At 45.2% G+C, this 24,059-nt stretch overlaps 1 pseudogene across 1 annotated transcript in view; it reads left to right on the plus strand.

Annotated features, from left to right (window-relative positions):
* Positions 1 to 22,693, plus strand: part of LOC147706505 (epidermal differentiation-specific protein pseudogene) — a 134,869-nt pseudogene extending 112,176 nt beyond the window's left edge. The window contains exon 2 of the transcript XR_015297654.1: positions 19,631 to 22,693. The product of XR_015297654.1 is annotated as an epidermal differentiation-specific protein pseudogene (transcript). The remainder of the gene's footprint in view (positions 1 to 19,630) is intronic.
* The last annotated feature ends 1,366 nt before the right edge of the window (positions 22,694 to 24,059 follow it).

Below are 24,059 nucleotides of genomic sequence, written 5' to 3' on the forward strand. Positions count from 1 at the left end.
TAAGTGCTCCCTCGTTGGGTAAATGTATAGTGCTTTTACTACACTGCAGCTGCGTAAAGGGCCAGAAGATATGTCTCCAGTGACCATGTGTGCCTGTGCCTGTGTTACATGCACACATGGTCACTGGAGAAACATCTTCTGGCCCTTTACCAGCTGCAGTGTAGTAAAAGCACTATACATTTACCCAACGAGGGAGGACTTACTGATTAGCCAATAGAAAGTACTCCAGTTGAGTAGAGGTACTGCACAAAATGGTGGCATCTTCGTGGACAAACACGCAGGGCGGGATTCATTCTGGTACGATGCTCCTGTCACGAAAATTAAACCTCAACAGGAAGCCCTTACAGATATAAATAAAGCAGGTGCCGGAGTTGAAGCTCAAATTCAGTAATGTAGTAATCAGCCCTATAAAATTGTGAGCAAGGTCGAGGCTGGGCAATTGTCCTTTATCCCAATATCTGCCGTCGGAAATGAGCTGTAACCTTGAGGAGGTCTCTGCATCAATGAGTTTCTCGAGCGCCATCCCCGTGTAGTTCCTGTGACCAGGAGCCTGCTTTCTCCTCATCTGCTGCCCTGCTCGATCTCTGACCCTTTATAAACAAGAGGCATGTGAACTCGCATTGAAGCCCCGCACACCACACACTAGCGCTATGAAACGTATTCCCGCCCTTTCCCCACTATGATGGACAGCTCACTCAAGGCACCTCGGAGCCTTTTGGCATGCTGGCAAAGCTGCCAATGTAAACAGATACCATGGTCAATAATCGGTAATAGCATTCGGTTTTCAATAATGGGAGAAGCGCTATTGCATGCCTCCCATATAAATTTCATTGGACATGGGAACGCATGAGAAACATGATCAACTTGAATCATGAAACATGTGCAAAAAATCATGTCAATGGGCATATCCTCTTTCTCCCCCATCAATTGCCACCTTCATATTGACACACCAGTAAACAAACATGCCCCAAAAAATGGCATATCAGTAACAGCATCCGATTCCTTCACATCCGCATCTGTAAAGTTTCATGAACTATTTTTAACTGCTTCGAGCCAGTCAGCGTAGGCCCAGCGAACCCGTGATTTAATTTTCACAGCATTTGCAGTATGTGAGCATTTGGCGGATGTTCCATAATCATAAATGGGCAAAACATATCAGTCCAATTGGTATTTTAAAAGCTGCGATGAAAATAGACAAGATACATCCAAATATTAGCTACCAGTATATAATTAAATTGTCATGAGCAGAGATTACAAGTTGCGCCTTCTGAACTACAAATAGCTTATTTAGGGCCATATGTATGAACACATGTTCCCATAGACACAGAATGGGTAAAACCCTTTGATACATCTGGCCCTTAGTCCGGTTTCCCTTTTGCTTCCCATTCTATGACTTGTGTTGCTACATTTCTGTCATTAAAGGCATTACTCACCACAAGTACCAGAATGCCAAGCTAACCTCACTGCACTCGAGCCTCTCAGATGCCTTATGACCCTTCAGAGGTTTTGAATGCGTGAGTGCAGCAGCCCCAGGTTATTTCATTTACTGAACGCACCTTTGGATTATTCACCATAAATAAGCGGAACAAATGCCATTTACCCATGTCTGTGTAGTATGGCTAGCTGTGAATTTAGAAAAAAAAGTGCTATGATATTATAGCAGATGGTTTTGTTAACTTTACTTTTAACCATGCTGCACAGCCATGTGGCTGTACGACATGGCTAAAAGACAGACAAAGCTCTCCCATTGGCGAAGTCTATTGGCGTTGCCAGTGCTTGTTTATAGTCCATGGGCATCAGTTGTGCCAGATTCTTGACGGATTACGTGCTCTGCCGGCAGGTCCTCCCCAAGGTGCGGCCATCTCCCCCCCCCCCCCCCCCCCCCCCCACACTCTTGCCCCCACAGGCAGTACAGTGATTTATGAACTACTTCCCATTATGCTCTGTATTCCTGTACCCGCGTTTAAATAATTTAGCATTGTTCTGTGAAATTACTTTATGAAAGTATTAATAAAGTCCTCACATTAATTTAAACCAACATTTGCAAGGGGCAGAGTAAAATGTGAACATTGGCAGCACTTACTGTTTTGTTTTAGTGAATGTCAATCTGCGGTTACTGCTTCTAAAGAGCATTAATAAGATGTATATATTTGTGTAAGTCGACCTATGATAATGTATTTCTTCTTTCACTCAGGGTGCAAGGTTTGCGAAAACGATTGCTCTGCTAACATTTGCAGCATTTTCTTGTAAAGCTGGTTAGAGTGAGTAAGTGCTCCAGACAGCCCTAATTCCAACCAAACAGCCAAGGAAGATGATCATTTAATGTAACAATGTCTACGAGAAAGAGGGGCCGAGGGAGGGAGAGAGGAAACAGGCAGGTTCTGCACAGGGCTAAATTCCTCAAGAAGCCTGCCGGGAGCAAAGGGTTAATTTGGAAGTCTCCCAAGACGCCATGACCGCAAACCTCAGAAGCCGGGCTTTGGTGCCATGTTGTAGCAGCATTACTCAGCTGTGGCCACCCCAGGCGCCACTCAACCACAACACTTCTATAATCAACACAAATACTATAAAGCGGGAATGTAATTTATACGGTTCTAAAATAACACGGTTTAAGCCCAGTCCTGTCAGAGTTGACTTGAAGCAAGAGTGGTTCCCACAGAAGACTTAAAGGGTACATGAAGGCAGAGCTGGGAGGTGGGAGGGGAGGGGGACCCGGTCTTTCTTTCTCACATAGCAGCTGAGTGTTATGATAGTTCTGATTTCTAAGTGTATACATTTCAGAGTGCTTCTATGACAGGTCAGGACACTTGCCCAGCCTCGACCTTGCTTGATTTGATTCATAAAACTTTATTCGATTTAACAACAGAATCATAAAAGTATACACATTTTTTTTATATAAAACACATTAGACACCATTACATAAATTAAAAACCATCTTATTAGCATTTTCATATAATTCGGACATGCACATTTCCCAAATAACCAATTATAAAAATTTTTGTAAAGAAAAAAACAGCCAATAATACAATACTTATATTGGTCAGTTACCATCCTACCATATATCAGGATAACATTTCCAAGTCCCATAAATGTAATAATGCAACAATACAAGAAGGAGGACAACCCCAGTTTTTCAATAACGTTTTCTTATATTAAGTGACAATCTAATAAAACTGAGGATAGCACTACACACAACATCTGCGGACAATGATAGCAAATCTTCATAGCCCTCCTTGTAAGTGCATGGTTGAAGATCCAATAAAACAGGTTTGATAAACCTGGTTCTCGGGTCTCTATACAAGGGACAGAATAAAACAAGATGCAGGGTACACTGTTGGATTTCATTATCACAAGGACAAGGGGGAAGCCTCTCACACCACCCCCTTGTTTAGGAAAGGGGAAAAGAAAGTGCAGTGTGTTTAATCGGAATCTGGTCAGATAGAAACGCCATTGTGTATGCACAGTGAATGATAGATAAAATTGATGCAGCAATTTATTTCTATAATCTAAATGCTCTTTATTTAGCATACCAATGGTATTACGCTAGGCCGTTTTAATTACAGTCTTTATGTCCCCCTGAATAGTTTCTGGCTTCTCATAAATATGGGCCAAGCCAATTCTCTGGAGGGTTTCACTCACTTAAGATAACCATGGGATCTTCATGGCATAATCTAAATTTTTACAATCCTGGAGGATTTCCTGTGAAAGCTGGAGGTCTTCAGACAGCCATATTTTCCCCCATAAAAGTAAAGGGGAGACACGGATAATATCGCTCACGTATTCCATGCCCACTTCTGTATGGCAAAATGTATTCAATGAGCCTAATGGAATTGATAATAAGCGTTTTAAAAATTTATTTTCCATGACCTGGATCTTAGTAGGGTTTTCTGGCCCCCATATCCCTGCTCCATAGGTGGCCACAGACAAGCATTTTGCTTTGTACAGGGTTTTTAGCTCAACTATAGGTTTTTGGCCTAATTTGCTGGCAAAACGAAAAAGGCCCTCTATTGATAGGGTAGTTTTTTGTACACCTGCCATTATCAAAGGGGCCCAGCTCAGATTTTTATTAAATAAGTTTCCTAGGTAATTAAAGTTTTCTACTTTTTCAATGGTAGAATTTTCTACCACATGTCTACGTGTTTTTGTCCCTTTGGGACCACAGACCATCATAAAGGATTTGGTAAAGTAAACCTTAAGGTCTAGGTCCAGCATAAAATTATTAAATATATCTAAGCAGGTCTGCATGCTGTTAGCAGTTAAGGTCATCAACACTGTATCGTCGGCATAAGATAACATAGGTATCTGTTTGCCGTTTACCTTAGGAAAATCTGAGCAATTCTCCATCAAAAACCCTTCTAGACCATTAGTATAAACCAAGAAAAAAAAGGGGGACAATATTCAGCCCTGGCGTACTCCCTCAGTTGAGGGAATAGATCTTGTCTTTTCTCCCCCAGGGCCAAACCTAATAGCTACCGTAGTAGCTGCATGTAATCTGCGGAGCAAGGTCACCAAGGATTCTTCAAAACCCATCCCCTCCATCATCCGCCACAACTTGTCTCTGCAAACAGTGTCTAAGGCGCTTGTTAAGTCCATGAAGGCCAGGTGGATCGAAGCACCCCTGGCCTTCAGGTACATTCCCATAACTTAAGCCAGATTTAAACACTGCTCCGTCGTCCCCTTACCTTTCCTAAACCCATATTGGGAATTTACTATAATACCCATGCTGTCTGCCCATGTCTCCAGTCTCGCTAATATCATCCTCCTCATCAACTTGCATGAGGCATCTATTAAAGATATTGGCCGATAAAAACGTGGGTCACATTTATCCCCCTTCTTGAAGATCGGCACAACAACCGCCTCTTTCCAAGATAAGGGGATGTGCCCAACTATAATTGCTTTAAATACGTTAAGTAATAAAGGTGCTCACACCGCAATATTGTGTTTAAAAAAGTCCAAAGGCACCGCATCTGGACCAGGGGCTTTTAGTGGGACTCCTTTCCTCAATGCCTCCTCTACTTCAAAAAGAGAAAGCGAGGAACTGAGCAAATAGGCCGAGTCAGAAATAGCAAGATCACTGACCCCCACCTCATTATCTGGCAGACATGCACAATTTGGGTTAAAAGTTTTACCATAATGGGCTTCCCACATTTCCCCCGTTATATGCATTACCATGTTACCTTTTTCGTCACTATTGAGGAAAGGACGATTTATCACTTCCCAAAATAGTCTGCTATCTTTTAAGTCTGACGCTTTTTCGAAATCCTCCCAAGCTTTCTTTTTAAGGTCTATCTTCCGCTTAGAGATAGCATCCCTGTAGGTTTTTCTGGCTTTTTTAACCTGCTCCTTGACTCTGGGGATTTGATGTAAGGCCTTCCTTAATAGTGTTTGAGCTTCCGAACAGGTAGCATCAAACCATTTATTTTCCCTCGAGTCACGTTTCCCCTTCTGGTTTTTTAAGGTGCGTTGCCACGCATGTACATAGAGTTTCAAAATGTTTAATTACCATTTCAGGCTCCGTAGTGGACGTTAAACAGGCCTCTATTTCTAGGCTATTTGCTTTAAAAAACTCTGCCTCTAACTCATTTACAGCCACCCAATCCCACTTCAAAGTCACTCCTTGGTTCCTGCTATATTTTACAGGTTGATCCCCTAACAGCTGGTTCCTCACAATATCAGGGGATAAATTCAAAACTAAGGGATTATGGTCACTCATGGGGTTTATCTCTATCTGGAATTTTTCAACAAAATGAGTGTAGCTACTGGAGACAATAACAAAATCAATTACACTCATATTACCCCCTGCTCACTAATTAGGGCTGATTAATACGTTACTGAATTTGACCTTCAACTTGAGCACCTGCTTTATTTGTATCTGTAAGTGCTTCCTGCTGAGGTTTAATTTTTGAGACACGAGGCGCCGCTCAGGAAGCACTTACAGGGATACAGCAGGTGTCCAAGTTGAAGTTAATTTCTTTGTAACCCTTTTGTGAATGGTTACAATGAAATTAGCTTCAACTTGGGCACCTGCTGCTGTAACCCTGTAAGTGCTTCATGGGAAATTCGTCCCGCTCGTCGATTCAGTGATTTTTCCGCGATTACGTGAGATTCACGGATCACAAAATCATGGAAAATCTGCAAATTCCGCGAGAGGAACGAATTTTGGGCCCACACTTAATGTTTACCATGCAACAAAGTGGGTGGTTCAGATCCCACTTTGATAAACAAGTGTTCTTTCCAGGCTGTACTCTACACAATCCTTTTTGTAGAATGATATCTAACAGCAGCGTTGTCTCCATCCTGGGGCATTTACAGCAGATGCACAAAGAGGTGTACCATTTCTGGACCTCAATGTCATCTGCCAAGCTAGAGCATTAAACAAGGAAAGACAACTGGGTAGGCTTAACATAGAGACTTCCTTACCTTTCACCAGTCTTCAGATGCACCCTTCACACCAGCAATCCACCAATTGGCAGTACTCAGAAGGCAAATCAGCAGCAGCATCTTGCTAACCAAAAAGTCTTATGGAATATATAAAGGACCACTGTCTCCACACCCTCACTTCACTGTCTGGGTCTTCCCACTCCAGCTGAGGGAATATAAACTATATACTTCGGCAGTCTGGGAGCACACTTGTCACCTTCCATTTTGTGCAAGGACATGTCAGGGGTATTTAAAAGGATACCACTAATCTCCAGTACTCTAGTTCTCTCATACACAAAATGCATGTGCTACATTAGTGTCACACACCAGCAAGCTGGGTGTTAGTGCAAGTACTTCTAATGTTTTTGTTGAATCTGTGTCTTCACACTCATATTTCCTCTCCCTAAGAAAACAATCACTGGGGGGGATGGATGGATGAGAATACAGGATAGAATGAAAGAGGGACGATAACCAAGGCAAAAGAGGGAACAGATTGTGACTAGTTAGGTTCGGAAGGTAGTGAAAGAGTTAAGTTAAGAGAGATTCAAAATAATGACAGGAGAAGAAAAAGAGGGACAGAAGAGAAGGGAATGTTGGTTGAAGAAATAGGGTTGATGTGAAAAGACCTCTGTGAGATGTGAGATTGCATGCGGAACACTGGCAACATAGAGGGCCCAATTCACAAAGGCAAACTTAGACCTGAAGTCTAAATTTAGGCCTGGATTATAAGGGACATATTCACAAAGGTCAAATTAAACTTAGGTTTAAGTTTGTCTTTGTGAATGGCCCCTATACTTCAAGTCAAATCTTAGACTTCAGGGCTAAACTTAAACTTCAGGTCTAAGTTTACCTTTTTGAATTGGGCCCATGGTCTCTTTCTGATTTTAGAGTGCCATTGTAGATTCAGTGGCTGTAAGGTGAAGGGAGACAGCACTACCACTTGGTAGATACAGGTTCCCAAAACAACCAGTTATCATTTGTCAATGGAGTTCAACCGGGTGTGGCTTAGTTGCGAAAAATTGAAAGGTGCAGCTTCCCTGAAACAATTAATGATTGTCTGTTGGGTCTATTGAGGTGCATCATAGGCGTATCCAACAGAAAGTAGTGTCTTTTATGAAGTTTATAAGGGTCCAACCAGGAAGATGCAAAAGCACAACCCCCTAAGAGGCACAGGTTTCTAGACCCACCAGTTAATAAGGGTCTACCAGGTCCACCTAGGAGCAGAGCAGCCCCCTGCAACAGATAATTGAAGGTTATAGACACAATCAGGCACCCAGACAAGGTAGTACGTAGGAAAGTACAATAGGAAAGTATCAATATCCAAAGAGTGGATTATGGGTTATCATCAGATGAGTGTTCTTCAGGGTCAGAGACCCTGGTCGAGTGCCAAAGAATGTATCTGTATGCTTCCATCTCCCTAGTGAACGGTGGAGATTATACAAGTGTGAGTTTGGGAAGATGGGGTGGAAGGCTCCAAAGTGTAGCTTTGGAGCCTGGCTAAAGGGCAGGATTAATCTAACAGGCTGAGAATTAGCACTCACCCTGGCTGAAAACCCTCAAACCTAAATTACACATAGATATTGGCAATGTGACATAGTTCTCGATCACAGTATAAGACTGACATTGGTTTTATGCGCAAATTACTAGAGCATTAAATCTGTGGCTGGTAAAAAATAAATTGGGCTACCATCTTTGACAATTATCACATGTTTAAAGTAAGTTTAGCAATTCAGCAGACTATGGGCCAAATATATGACCACAATTTAGGGCATGGCCATGTACAACCCTCATTTTGTGAATCAGTAAATTTTATTGACTCCTAAAATGAGGTTTGAGACTTGTTATTAGGAAGGGTTGTTCCAAGGGCATCCCTTCCTAATAGCAAATCACATTTGTATGGATGGATGTTTTGTGACCGCAACTGCGGTCTCAAAACACTCGCAATATACCACCTACTTCAAGTAGGTGGCAATCCATTTGTAAACAGGAAGGGGTCACCAGGGTACCCCTTCCTCTTTGTGAATGGGTCGAAAAAATATTTTTTTAGGGCAGGTAGTGGTCCCAGGTACCACCTACTGCCCTTAAAACATGAAACTGAAAAGTTTCACTTTTCTTTTCTTTTTAAATATACCCTGTTTTCCTTTAAGGAAAATGGGCTGCTTATAAACAACTATTGCTTTATTAAAAGCAGTCAGAGACATGGTGGTCTGCTGATCCCAGCAGGCCACCATCCCTGTGAGTGCTAGCCATTCCTAATGGGGTCATAAATTGCGCATGCCTCAGTTATATTAATGAGGTATGCAATTTGAAACCCCATTAGGAATCGCAAACAGTGTCTGAGACTCTTTTGTACATCCCAATTTGTGAGTCGCAAATTGCGACTGGCAAATGCAATGCAATTTGCGAGTCACAAATTGGTGCGTCGTTCATCTGGCCCTAGGTCTATTGGGGTAAATAATAAAGTGTGTGGATAAAAACACTGTAAGAACATTCAGTTATACGTGAGCAAACACTCACTTGAAAGCTTGGACACATTATTTGATAGTGCACTGTTGGTCTTCCCCCAAAAATCCAAAAGTGGAAGCTATTTTGGGATATAATAAATGTTAATAAAGGAATACTTTGTGCTGTTGCACATCTACATTTGATGATTTGGGTTTAACTGCTGTTTAATTTCAAGAATTAGCTTTTAGAAATTTCTCAGTGATCTTGTCCAATCCTGTCACTTTCTTATACTATTTCTTAAGGGCTCTTTGTAACCTACACTTTTAACAAACCCCGAGCCAACTGGTTTACCTGAAACAACTTTATGTGTGAAGGCTTTACATCATTAGGAAATTAATCTCTTAGTCTGAAAATACATGTTCTTATGCTGCGGGAGTTAATGCAATGGGCCTATGCAAAAGGTCTACTACCCTTCTATCAAACAGGCTTTCGTGAAGAAGGGTCAATGGTAGACAGTATAGTTGTCCTCTCATAACTTGCCTATGAAGCCACGACCCACAATTCACTGCTGCTGTTTGTTTGTTTCATCAATAACTCAGCAGCATTCAACAGAGTTGCCCAGAACATCTTATGGCATGAGTTAGTGGATTGGAAGATACATCCAAATTGCTACTAGCAATCATGTCCTTTTACCCCAGGACCTGGGTACGAGTTAAGTTCATGAGAGAGATGGCCACCGTCAAGATTGACACTGACCGTGGTCTGAAACAGAGCTTTGTGCTGGCACCACTGCTATTCAATCTTTACACACCAAATGTAGGCCCAGCCTTAGCAGAAGCCAACCTAGTCATACCTAAAATTGGAGACTGGTGACTTCCACTCATACAATATGCTGACGATCTAGTACTGCTCAACCACGCAAAATCTGGTCTGCAAAAAGCCCTCAACATAAAATCTCAGGAATGAGCTTGTGGCTAATGGGAGCTAAATAAAAGTAGACATTTTCTGGAGATATCCTAAGAAGAGGCTTACCAGTTGGGGCCATTGAGGTTGGACTGTGTTCAACATTATATGCATCTGGAAGCATGACTATGTGAAACTGGCTGACTGACTTTGCTGCTAAACAAAATGAAAAGCAAAGCAATAATGGCAACATATGCCTTGTGCATATTAATCTCAATACTTGACATCCCCACAACTACTGCCATTCGGAGGATGGTTCGTGCCAAACTTCTCCCCACCCTCAACTATGCTCAGCAAACATTTCCCGGCATGATTGGCACTGCTGTAGAAAAGATCCAGTGCAAAGTCTACAAGAAGTTATTCCACTTCCCATCTCACACAAGGAGTACCTTGATCAGTTTGGAACTTTGGCTGGTGCAACAAAACCAGGAAAGCTAGGCAATTCTTGCTAAATACTATTTTCAGGCAACAGCCCCTAACAACACCATGAAGGCCATAATAAAAATAATTCTTATATCTACAAACTAGCCCAGGTCCAATAATCTGGTGGTAGCTAAAACATATCTACAACTTGCAGGGGAGGACTGGGACAACAATTTGATTATTTATACTTGCATTAAAACCGCAATAAAAAGCAAATGTACCATTGTGTATTAGAAGTGGACATAGAAGACCTCCCTACCCGGGCTTTTCATGGCGCCACAACTGCACAGCTCAGCCAAGTCCCATCTCCATCAAGCAGTATAAAAGCACATTTTAAAACTTATACTTTTGACTACATTAGACCTGCTTCCAATCAGAGAATTGAACCCAACTTGGAAATTCATTGATAATATCAACAGTTGTAGACAATGTAACTCCAGAAGAGAATCCTTGACACACATAATTCCCTGCAGTCCGGCATTGCAACAACCCCGCTGACTCCTACTGAGGCCCACTTACAGCGTGGGATTCCGTCGGCCAAAGAGGTCATCCCTCTTTTGTACAGCATGGCGTCAGTGGCAGACAAGGCCAAGTTTGGGAAATTCGTAATGCAAGACCGAAACTTGTTAAAGAACATGAGTAGTCAACAGCCTTCACAACTTGAGGTTCATCTCCCACTGTTGGTAACATTGAATTGGCTTTGTATTGAAGTAACAGGCATTGACTAACCATTTTCGCTAGTTCTTAAAAAACTACAGAACTTTGTATATGAATAACATAGACTGCAATTTGTACATACAACTAGTACCTAATCTGCTGTGGTCCCCTATCAGCCATTATGACCGGCCTGATCTTGATATGTCGCCCCCACAAGAATACTTATGAGGCTGGCTGCACTTTGGAAGTCACACTATCCTAGGCACATAACATCTTAACTATAAGGCCCGTTGTTGCAACAAATCCTGATCAATTCTGCTGCCTCAGCCCACAAATTGTAGACCTTTGGTACATTCTGTATGGGCCTGTCGCCACGTAATTGCCATTTTATCAAACATACATTTTAATGCACTGCACTTTGGCTCTATGGGTTGTGTCACCATGCCCAGTAGGATCTTGAGCCGTACTCTCCTAGGCACGTGTAGCCTCTTTATATGACCCTTCATAAAGCCACCCACACTTTACAAAATGAACTTTAAAAGACACCACACTTTGCATTTATGGGCTGTGTGATCATGCCCAGTATGACCTTGAGTCGTACTCTTCTAGGCACATCAGCACCTTATTTATAAAGCCTCGAAATTTGTTGACACTGTATCATTTCCATATATAACCTTTTATTATGTTTTCTGCACATAAAAACAACGAATTCCTTCAGGTAGTGTACTTTGGACTTTAGCTTTAGGGGTTGTGTCATTATGTCCAGTAAGATACTGAGCCATCTGTGCCTTATAAAACACAGACCTTGTGCAGTTTCTGCATATGAGTCTGGAAAGGGGCGACCACTCGGTCCCCCCGAACGTATGGTTGGGTGCCCCGATCCTCCCGGGAAACCATTTTGGGTGGGGGGCGTGTCTTGGCTGGTATGCCCGAAGCGGCGTAGCCGGGGCGCGCCTTTTCCCGCCCAAGAGGGGTTGTCCTAGACACCTACACCGATGGCCACGCCCAGGGGCGTACCGGCGGAGGATTGGTGTCACTACAACGCATGCTTTTACATCGCATGCCTTTACAACGCGGTTTTTACCACGCAGTCCATTACAACGCATAATGCTTTTAGGCGCTGGATAGTGAATTATTTAATTTACTATTCCAACTCCATTCCCCGTGGATAGCAGGGAAGGTGTTGGATAGTAAATTAAATATATTCCCTATCCTAGAGCGCCCCCCAGCGCAATGCGTTGTAATGGTATGCGTTGTAATGGTTGTGATGTAATGGTAGTGCGTTGTAAAAAATGCGTTGTAAGTGATGTTCCCCACCGGCGGAGGGTACACGCCCTCCCGAAGAAGAATAAAGAGAGCGGGAATCCGAAGAAGCGTCCTCTTGTTCCTGTGCTTGGAAGCTGCACCCACTCGTTGCACGTGAGCCCTCGACGGAACAAGGAGCAATTTTGAGAACTTGTCTCTTTCAGTGAATTTACAGAGAAGAGTCCCGGACCGTCTCGTCTTGATCAACCCAGAGTAGATAATCGAACCATGTCTGGCATGAAGGCAGGAAAGGGTTCCGAGACAGACCAGGTGCTTCGCATGTTGGTGAACAGAATGACGAGAATTGAACGAAGCATCGGTCAAGTTCCAGCGCTTGGTTGTGATATGGCGGGCATTAAGAAGCAACTGGCCGCAATGAACAAGCCTGGTAACCCGAAGAAGGTAATAGGCCCGGCATTGCCAGGAGTCGTCCCCGAGGGTGGAGGGAAACGGGTCAAGAGGAGGGCGGCGGCAGGGGAGGTTCCGGTCCCTGAGGTACCCCCGGTCAGCCCTGCCATACCAGCTGATGCCCCAGTACCAACCCCAGACGCGGGTCAACCGATTCCGGTTGTGATTACGCCCGCCAACGACGAGGACATGCCTCCCGAATTGGCCACCCAGTTGGCCGCATGGCTCAACAAAAAGGCAGGGGGGTGCTACGGCGCCCGGAGACACGGCCGAAGAGGCCAAGTTACTAATCCAGCAGTTGCGCCATTCGCGAGATGCCGCAAAGGCGAATCTCCCTCTTGTCTCCCCACAGGTGACCCCGGAAGGACCGGCAAGTGGCATCGAGAAAACGGTGGGAACAACGACCGAACCGGGTAAGCTCGCTTTGCCAGTGGTGGGGGAGGGCTCATTGCCCTCAAGACGGGAGAGAGTGGTCCAACATATCCCGTTGGCCACGAAAGAATTGATATGGGCAGACAAGTATGTTAATATGTTTTCGTTGTTGACTGACCATCGCGAGATGGAGTATGCTAAGACACAGAAAGATTTGTGGCACCCGAGTGTCTGGCGAGCCAAAATGGCGGGATTCAGGGTGGATGAGACGATAACAAATTGGGCGAAGGCCTTTGCAATGCTTACTGCGATTATTGGCGAGCGTAAGCCCGAGGTATTGCCCGAATTGTCTTGTTATCAGGCACGTATAATGGATTTTTATGAAACATATCAGGGGAATGAATGGATGGGTTACGACATGAAATTCCGTAAAGCGAAAGAGTATGATTCATCTCTGACATGGGATTGCCTCGACTCGATTTCTTGGCAGAAGCAGCTCCTGCCGGGCGCGGCGAGGACGTCCTCGCCAGGTGGGAATGGGTCGGGGTTTTCCCGCCAGCAGCCTGCGGTGCCCATTCGAGCAGGCGCCGGTGGCGATCACCAGCCGAGAACCGGCGGGAATGGTGGAAAGCGGGGGGTCTGTTGGGGCTTCAATAGAGGCAACTGTACCAGACCGCAAGGGGCATGTAAGTTCAAACATGCGTGTGCGGGTTGTGGGAATTCCTCGCACCCGGAGAGTTCATGCAGGTCAAAAAATAGCGGGTCGGGAGGTAGAGGAGGGTCCAAACAGGACTGAGGGGGATCGTTGGGTACAATTGCCCACTCCCGTTGATCTCATGGCTATGACTCCCTGGTTAAACAAATACCCTGATTATGTCTCTGCTGGGGTGTTGAGGAAGGGATTCTTATATGGCTTCCACATCCCGGCGGGGGATTTTCGTGGGGAACCTTTTTGTAAAAACCAGCTTTCGGCACAACATAATCCAGGTGTGGTGGAGGGGAAAATCGCAAAAGAGGTGACCCTAGGCCGCATTGCTGGCCCATTTCAGCACCCGCCAGTGGCAAATTTCATCTGTTCCCCATTAGGGGTGGTCCCCAAAAAAGACCCGGGAGAATTTAGGCTGATCCATAATCTGTCTGCTCCAAGGGGTTTCTCAGTAAACGATGCTATTGACCCAGAAGTCTGTTCGGTGCGGTACGCATCATTCGATGATGCCGTCACCATGTTAAATCTCCTGGGCCCCGGGGCGCTGATGGCGAAATCAGATATCGAATCAGCATTCCGGTTGCTCCCGGTACACCCACAGGATCAGCGTTTGCTAGGTTTTGCGTTCCAAGGACGTTATTACATGGATAAATGCATGCTGATGGGTTGCTCCATTTCTTGTGCCTATTTTGAAACATTCAGCTGTTTTTTAGAGTGGGCGTTCACCGAGGCCACAGGGCATAGGCATGTTATGCATTACCTAGATGACTTTCTGTTCTTGGGAGCAGCCGGCGACACGGAATGTGCGCAGGCGCTACAGGACTTTTGCACCCTCATGGGGGAGTTTGGAGTGCCATTGGCACCAGGTAAGACGGTCGGACTATCTACTTCACTCGAGTTTCTGGGAATTGAGCTCGATTCTGTGGAGGGATGTTTCCGTTTGCCAGTAGGAAAGGTAGCTAAATTTAGGGCTTCCCTGGAACTGTGCCTTAGTAAAGAGAAGGTGACCCTGCACCAGCTACAGTAGGCAGTGGGTCAGCTTAACTTTGCCTTGAGAGTGATACCAATGGCCCGCCCTTTTTCACGCTCTATTGCACAAGCTATGGTTGGTCTCAAGGAAGGACACCACCGCACGGGACTGTCTGCAGAGGTTCGCCAGGTTAGGCGCATCTGGTTGGCATTTCTGGCGGACTTCAACGGTCGGGTAGTGTGGAACAAGCCGCCAGCGTCTTCGGACGAGCTGGGTTTGTGGACTGACTCGGCGGGGAGCGTGGGATTCGGCGCCATCTTTGGTAATCGATGGTCGGCGCATACATGGCCGACGTGGTGGCACACCAGCGGTCTCACAGGTAACATAGGGTTCCTCGAGCTATTCCCTATTTTTGTTGCTCTGATGGCATGGCCGGACGAGTTCAGAGACCGCTCTGTGGTATTGTGGTCTGACAATATGACTGTGGTCGAATGCATTAACAATCAGGCAGCACGCTGCAAATGGATCTTGAGATTGTTGAAGGAAATTGTGCTGCTTTGCATGAGACTGAATGTACAGTTCAGGGCGAAACATGTGCCGGGTGTACTGAATCATGCGGCTGATGCACTCTCTCGTTCACATATGCAGGTGTTCAGGGGTTATCTACCTACAGCGGACCTAGCGGCGGCACCATTCCCCGAAGCACTCTGGCTAATCGGTGCCCCGGATTACAAGACCTCGTGGCAGCCAGCTTAGCCCCCAGGACGAGGAAGGCATACGAAGGAGCGTTTCGTTCCTATTGTGCATTTTTGGGTCCGACAGGGAATCAGAACTGGGGTCAGAAGGATTCCTTTCTAGGGTTCCTGGTAGCACTGCACAGGGAAGGCCGATCAGCGGCAACGGCCAATAGGCATAGGGCGGCCATTTCGTTCATGGCGCAGGTGATGGCATAAAAGACCCAACGGGTTCCTTTTTTGTGAAGAAAGCACTTCGTGGCTGGCAGCACCTCGAGGGTCGTAAGCAAGACGAGAGGCGCCCGATTGGCTTAGAAAGGTTGTCCCTACTCATGGCGAAACTAGTCACGACATGCTCCTCCCAATTCGAAGCAGTTCTGTTCCGGGCAGCTTTCGCATTAGCGTTCCATGGGGCTATGCGGGTGAGCGAACTGGTCGCAAGGAATAAGAAAGATGTGGAGGGAGGCTTGTGCAGGGATCCGATCCTAATTAGGGGTGATTCGATGGTAGTCACGATAGCTAGGTCCAAAACTGACCAGGGAGCTATGGGAAACAGTGTTGTTGTCCAAGGCATGCGAGGGTCCCCCACGTGCTCGATAAGGTGCATTGAGGAATACTTGGCACTGAGGGCGGATACATGGGGGGGAGTTTGCTGAGGCACATCGATGCCACCCCACTGAGAAGGTTTCAGTTCCGGAGGGTGCTAGCACTGACAATCGCGGCGGCGGGCATGGACCTGAGCGATTTTGGGACCCACTCCTTTAGGATAGGGGCTGCTACTGAGGCTACAGCCAGGGGTCAGAGTGCGGAAGAGGTGAAACAGTTAGGACGATGGTCCTCGAATTGTTTTAAAAGGTATGTGCGATTGCACATGTTGTGAAGTCAAGTTACATGCACTCACGCTTCTTGTCTTCTGTTTGATTTACAGTTTCGCGAGCATATCATGCGGGGCGGAATTTGCAGTCGACCCAGCACCAGGGGACCAGCGGTTACGGATCGCCTGCTGAGGAGAGAGTGGTGTGGGTCGTGGGCCACTCATACGTGAGGCGGGCCGGGGACGTATTCAAAGCAGGTGACGTGACTCACGCAGCTGGGGAATACGGGTACAGAGTGGCCTTCCACGGAAGGGGCGGGCTCTGTATTGACCAGTTCAAATCTTTTGTTGAGGGTCTCTTAGGGCGGCAGAGGTCACCGCCATCTGTAATCATAGTACACCTGGGGGGCAATGACTTGGTGACACTTGGTAGGCGAGTATTACTCGAGCGAGCTTTGTCTGCCGTTAGATGGTTGGCAAAAAGAATCCCGGGTTGCACGATTGCCTGGTCCCACATGATTCCCAGACGGGTTTGGCGGGGGGCCTTTCAGTGTCAGCTCTGAACCATTCGGTGAAGAAGGTTAACAACAAAATTGGTAGATTGTTTCGCTCTGCGCAGTTGCATAGCATTCCGCATGGGTGTATTCGGGGCGATCACATGTATCTCAATGATGGGGTTCACCTGTCCCGGGAGGGGAATGTCCTACTCATAGGAGACTTCATAGCATGGCTAAGGGGTTTGAGGAAGCATGACCTTTAGGAGGAGTTGTGGGGGGGCCAGATAGCCGGTCAACTATCCGGCCTGTGGCGGTAAGGTCATGATCGGTGAGCAGTAATTTCAAGGTCCCTAGAGGGGGGCGCCACCCACTATGGATGGGAGCGCCCGGGGGGAGGCGGCCATTGGCCCCTCCCACTGGGAGGCAGCACCCACTAAGGATGGGTCACCTAAGGGGAGACGGCCATAGGCCCCTTCCAGGGGAGGAGGCGGCTATATGCCCCTCCTACGAATTTCCCGGGGCCCGGATATCCGCGACGGCGGATGTGAGAGAGAGTGTGGGGTGGGGGGGGGAGTCCACGCTGTCCTTCCTACAGATACCTCACACGGGTGCTCGGACGACCTTTAAGATGGCGTCGAGCTGAAATGGGGGCCCCCAACAAGACAAGGGAAATTGGAGTTGGCACGGAGGGTACAGTCCTCTGCGCGGCCGCCACTCACACCGTGAGGGCGAGAGTTTTGGTAGTAGGGATCTGACACCGGTTGTGACCTTGCCGTTGGCCCTTAATGCTAGGATGTACAATTTTAATTTAGAATGTATGCATTTGCAGGATGTTAGACTCGGCTAGGAAACCTTTGTATTAGAGATTTGTTAAGGTTAGCCAATTAACATGTCTTCATCGAAATGTAATAAATGAAAATTGTACATGATATGAAACTTTTATTTAATGTTTTAATTTTGTTTCATATTTTAATAAATACGGCCGGGAGGGTGACTCCCTCCCGCCTTCCAAAAGTTCAGAACTGCGTCCGTCTTCCCATCCTTGGGGATTGTGTTGGGAGGGGGTGACAGGCATCCCGCCATATGGAAAGGGGCGACCACTCGGTCCCCCCGAACGTATGGTTGGGTGCCCCGATCCTCCCGGGAAACCATTTTGGGCGGGGGCGTGTCTCGGCTGGTATGCCCGAAGCGGCGTAGCCGGGGCGCGCCTTTTCCCGCCCAAGAGGGGTTGTCCTAGACACCTACACCGATGGCCACGCCCAGGGGCGTACCGGCGGAGGGTACACGCCCTCCCGAAGAAGAATAAAGAGAGCGGGAATCTGAAGAAGCGTCCTCTTGTTCCTGTGCTTGGAAGCTGCACCCACTCGTTGCACGTGAGCCCTCGACGGAACAAGGAGCAATTTTGACCCACCCACCAGCCCCTTATGGCAATGTTAGTTTTGCAATAAAGTTTTGGCTCTGATAACATCTTCTTTCCCTTCGTATAGAAGAAAATGAATGTCTAGTTTAAGGATGTAATTTCTGTTTGCAGGTACTGTTTTCCTGAGATGTAAACAATTGATACAAGTAGACAGGATGATATTTTCTCCCTTAGTAGGTAAACAAATGTCGTATTTATTTTTTGGTCGGGTGGTAAGGTCATGATCGGTGAGCAGTAATTTCAAGGTCCCTAGAGGGGGGCGCCACCCACTATGGATGGGAGCGCCCGGGGGGAGGCGGCCATTGGCCCCTCCCACTGGGAGGCGGCACCCACTAAGGATGGGTCGCCTAAGGGGAGACGGCCATAGGCCCCTTCCAGGGGAGGAGGCGGCTATATGCCCCTTCTACGAATTTCCCGGGGCCCGGATATCCGCGACGGCGGATGTGAGAGAGAGTGTGGGGTGGGGGGGGGAGTCCACGCTGTCCTTCCTACAGATACCTCACACGGGTGCTCGGACGACCTTTAAGATGGCGTCGAGCTGAAATGGGGGCCCCCAACAAGACAAGGGAAATTGGAGTTGGCACGGAGGGTACAGTCCTCTGCGCGGCCGCCACTCACACCGTGAGGGCGAGAGTTTTGGTAGTAGGGATCTGACACCGGTTGTGACCTTGCCGTTGGCCCTTAATGCTAGGATGTACAATTTTAATTTAGAATGTATGCATTTGCAGGATGTTAGACTCGGCTAGGAAACCTTTGTATTAAAGATTTGTTAAGGTTAGCCAATGAACATGTCTTCATCGAAATGTAATAAATGAAAATTGTACATGATATGAAACTTTTATTTAATGTTTTAATTTTGTTTCATATTTTAATAAATACGTCCGGGAGGGTGACTCCCTCCCGCCTTCCAAAAGTTCAGAACTGCGTCCGTCTTCCCATCCTTGGGGATTGTGTTGGGAGGGGGTGACAGGCATCCCGGCCATATTCATCGTGCAATCTGCACTTCACCTCTAGGCTCAGTATTTCGCACCTTATCTCTATACTTCAGCTGTACACTACCTGTTCAGTACACTTGACACATTAACGTCCCGAGTACTGTGAAATTTTGTAATTACTACCTTCCGCACCATCATGACCCGCTACATATTCATCATTAGCATGCACTATCATCATTTAATGATTTTAAGGAAAAAGGGGAAGCTGTTGTGATCAGAATTTTCTAATGCACTGTATTAAAGTTTTGTTTAATTCATATGGTGCTGTAAAATATGTTCTCATATAAGAAAGTTATTTTAAGAGTGTTTATTGCTGTGTTCTCTCACACTGTGATATGTGTTTTATGTAACTAACTAAGTAATCTTACAATAAACTGAACAATGACATTGGCTTCAAAATATACCTTCTTTCTTTTTAAAAGAGAGGAACCAGTGCTGTGAGTTATCAAACAATCACTTTATGATGTTTCTCCACTGACCAGCTGTTGTTTTGTATCACAGGGTCAGCTACAGAAAACACATTGGAAACTTCATAGCTGATCGCCATGAACACCATCACTGTCTATGAAAATGGCCAGTTCAAGGGGCTCAGTAGGACATTTACGGCAGATGTTCTGAGTCTGGCCCAAGAGAACTTTGGAGACTGCATCTCATCTGTGAAGGTGGTGGGGCAGCCATGGCTAATGTACGAGCATCCAAACTACCAAGGAGGGTTCATTCTTCTAGAGGAGGGAGAACATCCTTCACTTGACATGAATGACAAGGCATCTTCTCTGAGGCTGATCACTGATGACCTGACCAATCCAAAGATCACAGTCTATGAGCATCCCAATGCATCTGGTAGTCAAACAGTTCTGACTCAAGAGACCAATCTAATGTTTGGAAACATGAATGATAAGATTTCCTCCCACAGAGTTCAAAGTGGGGCATGGCTGCTATACGAGCATCCAAATAGAGGGGGGAGGTATATTCTAGCCAGGACTGGTGAATATCTGGCAAACTACTGTGATATTGGTTTCAACGATCAAGTATCCCATGTGTATCCTTTGCGCCGTGGGACAGCCTCTGTGACCGCCACACTTCTGTGGGGCAAGAAAAAGATAGAGAGTGAAAAGAACATCCAGGCAGATCAGTATTTTTATGTAAACAACACAGACAGTGAGCAGGAGTTCACTGCTGCTTCTTGCAAAGAGTATGAGAAATATGTCTCCCATAGCTTTGAATTCAGCAATGAGTCTTCAATCAAGGTGGGTGCTTCATTTAGCTTGGGAGGAGTGGCCAATCTTTCAGCAGAGGCGTCCAACACCTTCTCAGTAAAGAAAGATGAGGTTGAGGCATTCACCACGAGGAAGAAGGCAGAGTTAAGTGTGCCGATGAAGGTACCGCCACGCTCAAAAATAACAGTCAGTTTCATGAGCAAGGAGGTTACCATCTCAGTTCCAGTGGAGCTGAAAATTTTCCAGGGGAGTAAGACGGTGACTGAATATGGCACATACCACTGTGAGTCTGGCACAGATATCTACATAGATGTGCAATCTGAAACAATTAGTAAATAGTAGTACCTGCCACACCTTCTTCTTGTTAGGTGCTATACCTCAACATTGATTTGCTATTTGTGCTTTTTTTTTAAACTGAGAAATCTTTATAGGATTCTTTTAGGGCTTCCATTTTCACACACCATAATTCACAAAAGATCATTAGCTAGCTGGTAGTCATCCTGGGACCCAACTAATGCTCGATGCCATAAAATGTGTTTTTTCTGGTAGGTTAACAATGAACGCTGACCCCTTACAAGAATTTCAACCAATGGCATATATGAACTGGCTCATTGGTTGTCATTGCTACGTAGCAGTAAGACTGTATCCTCGAGTCAGAAAGACAAGTCTATACTCTAACCTCTCAATTGCAGTCACTGGGGTACCGATGTATGTCTGGTTGTTTTATACCTTAAAGCTGTGCTGTGATTGGCCAGTGTGCATTTATGATGCACTTCAAGGTGACTGCACACTTGATGTGCTTTGCGGCAGTGATTCACTTGTGCCTGCAGGTGTGCCATACCTTGCTACTGATGTTTTCTGCTGCATCAATGTCTGTCTGCTCTCAGCAGAAACTCTGCTAGGACAATAGTCTGGTCATTTTGTGTCATTGCAGCAACAATGGCTGTAATGTAAAGCACATAGCATAATTCCATGCTCTACATATAGATATATATATATATCCCCTAAGCATCTCTGCTTGAAAGATCTCTTGCTGAAAACTTGTGCAAATCAAACTAATTTATACCCTAGAACCCAATTGTCAGAGCTGCACATGTGTTCTTCTGCTGTCCACAGGACAGGAGCCAAATCCATACTCTGACTGTGTGTTACTGTTCTCTGGAGTCGAACTTCTGTCCCAAAGGCTTTAGTTGATGTACAATATAATAGATCACTGGTGCCTTGCTCAATGTTTTTGTATCAGCCAGATACTGGAAGCAAGAGCATAAGTCTCTGGGTGAGTAGGATCATCTCTATGGTTTTCAATATCAGAAGAGCACACTTGAAGAATGTGAGACCAATTCACAAAGAAGGGCCTAAAGCTGTACTGGTAGATTTACACCTACATTCAATTGTAGATTTACAGCTTCCTTGAAAGCTTACATTTTTCCAGGAACATGCATGGTCCAGGCATAGGATTTCCAATCATTGGAAGGTCATGTAACATTCCAGATATATCCCATTACTCTGCAGTGTTACCCATAGCAGCGCACTCTATGCCGAGGGAATAGAAGCCCCTGTGCAAGTACAAATTTTTGGTTTTGTTTTCATCCTTGGAAATCTACAATCCCAGCACATTTCCAGATGATAATTCCTCTTCTCACATGGCTGATCTACAACTCTTTCCAGGCAAGAAACAGGAAGAAGAAGAATTTGTGAATGCCCACAAACATCACTACCCATGCCTGGAATGCCCACTTCCTACCCTTGATTGGAATGTGTAGTTGCAGAGCACGCAAATAGGCTAATGCCTTCCTGGAATCACTTTATGAGTTCCTGGCAGGTGCAACTGAAGTACATTAACACATGTCAATATTCATCCAATCAATGAGACAGTGGCATAACAAGGTCACTGTAGGGCCCAAATGCAAGCCTAAAAAATGCCCCACTTTGTGGAAATAAAAAACTGTGATATTTCTGGTGCAGAATGCCCTGCTGGATCCTATCCCCAGGTGCAATTGCACCTGCTGCTGCGTTGGCAGCTACATCCCTAAATGGAGAGACATTTAAGTGCAGCTGTACTGGATTACTCGACTTTAGATTGTTTGCCAAGTTTTTCTCATTATATCACATTTTAGCTGGTTTAAGTAGAATATTTGTGTACTTCTTTTAAATCTAAACAACTAACACACCATGAAATGAAATAGACAAAGTTCATTTTTGTACATTTGTGTGAAATAAGGATTACTTTCTGTTGTGGGTTTTTCTCCAGTATGGGAATCTAAACAATTATCAATGTTTTCATTTCCTGTATGATTATATCTCTTTCTGCTTGAGAGCGAATAAATCACAATTTTCAACAGTTCAAGAGTGCATTTGTGTGATCACTATTTTGAATTGAAAAACTTTATTGTCACCATCACAGCACTGATATACTGGATGTTTGCCAAAGTACCAGGGTAGCAAAACTGACTTCAGTTACTTTGACCTCTCCCCTCGTGATAGCAGGGGAAATTACCACACATGAACTCTGACTCTGATGGCATCACAGGAAGTTGCTCAATCCAACATGTGGGCCTGATGATAATAAAGGAAGTGACATCACTCAACATCAACAAAACGTACAATAATAACATGGTAACAATAATTATATTAAAACAGATAAAAGGTTATTCATACTACCATCCATAAATTAGCTGTGGTCCTGCCATGGTATGTAAAAGCTGCAAAGATGAAAGACTAAGGGCAAGGAAATCGTTGGCTAGCGGAACAGTCATCTTCTTCTAAAGTGCGGTCATCATATTCCCAAGTACAGCCTCAAATGCTCCATCTCACCTCAATCCTCATATTCCAAGACATTGCCTCAACTGACCAGTTATAGTGCCAGAAGAGGACTTTTGATGGATCTGCCCTCTTTCTGAACCAGTCTGGACACTGACTACATGGGTGCAGCTCCTGGGTATAAATGTATCTGCCACAAGGTGTGAGCTGGGCAGTTGCCAGATCCTCTCCATCTTCTTGTAACTACCAGTGGGTGACAGGAAACCACAGTGTCTAGTGTAGTAATAGCAGGCTTAATTTAGTGACTGAATTGTTATGCGTTAATACAAAGCCAAAGTATCCAGGTGTTTATAATAGTTTGGGTCTACAGTCACAAAAACTGTTTGGAATGTACAGTGCATCCTCCACAATCTGAACTGCTTCCAGTGAATTATTTAATCACATTGGCCCATGTGATAGAGATGATGCGCCTTCACTCTAGAAACTGCTACTATGAACAGAAGCATTGTTCATTTGTATGAATGAAAGCTTTGTACAGTTGTAGATGAAAATATTGCTTACTGAAACATTGAGCTACCCAAATATATTGAGAAAACATAACAAAACTACTCACAGAAAAATATATAAAAACAAATACAATGAATTAGAGGACTAAATTGCCATCATGCAGTACAATCGAACAAAAAAATATATAACACTCTGCCAGAAATATTACAGATCAAAATTATTATTTTTCAATATATCTATCATGGGATTCATTGCATTAAAAATTACAACAAAATATAATAAGGTATAGGTGCTCAGTCCTCAATGGTCACACAGTGGGGTGACAAAGTGAAACAAATGGGTGTTAAGAAAGAAGGGTAAGCATGACACACAAAGAGCAGTGTTGTTCAATAATCATCATTATTTTTGACATTGGCACCTATAGTCAACAGCGCTTCAATACCACA

This window comes from Lissotriton vulgaris, chromosome 7 (genome assembly GCF_964263255.1).
Source record: "Lissotriton vulgaris chromosome 7, aLisVul1.2, whole genome shotgun sequence".
NCBI classification, from domain to species: domain Eukaryota; kingdom Metazoa; phylum Chordata; class Amphibia; order Caudata; family Salamandridae; genus Lissotriton; species Lissotriton vulgaris.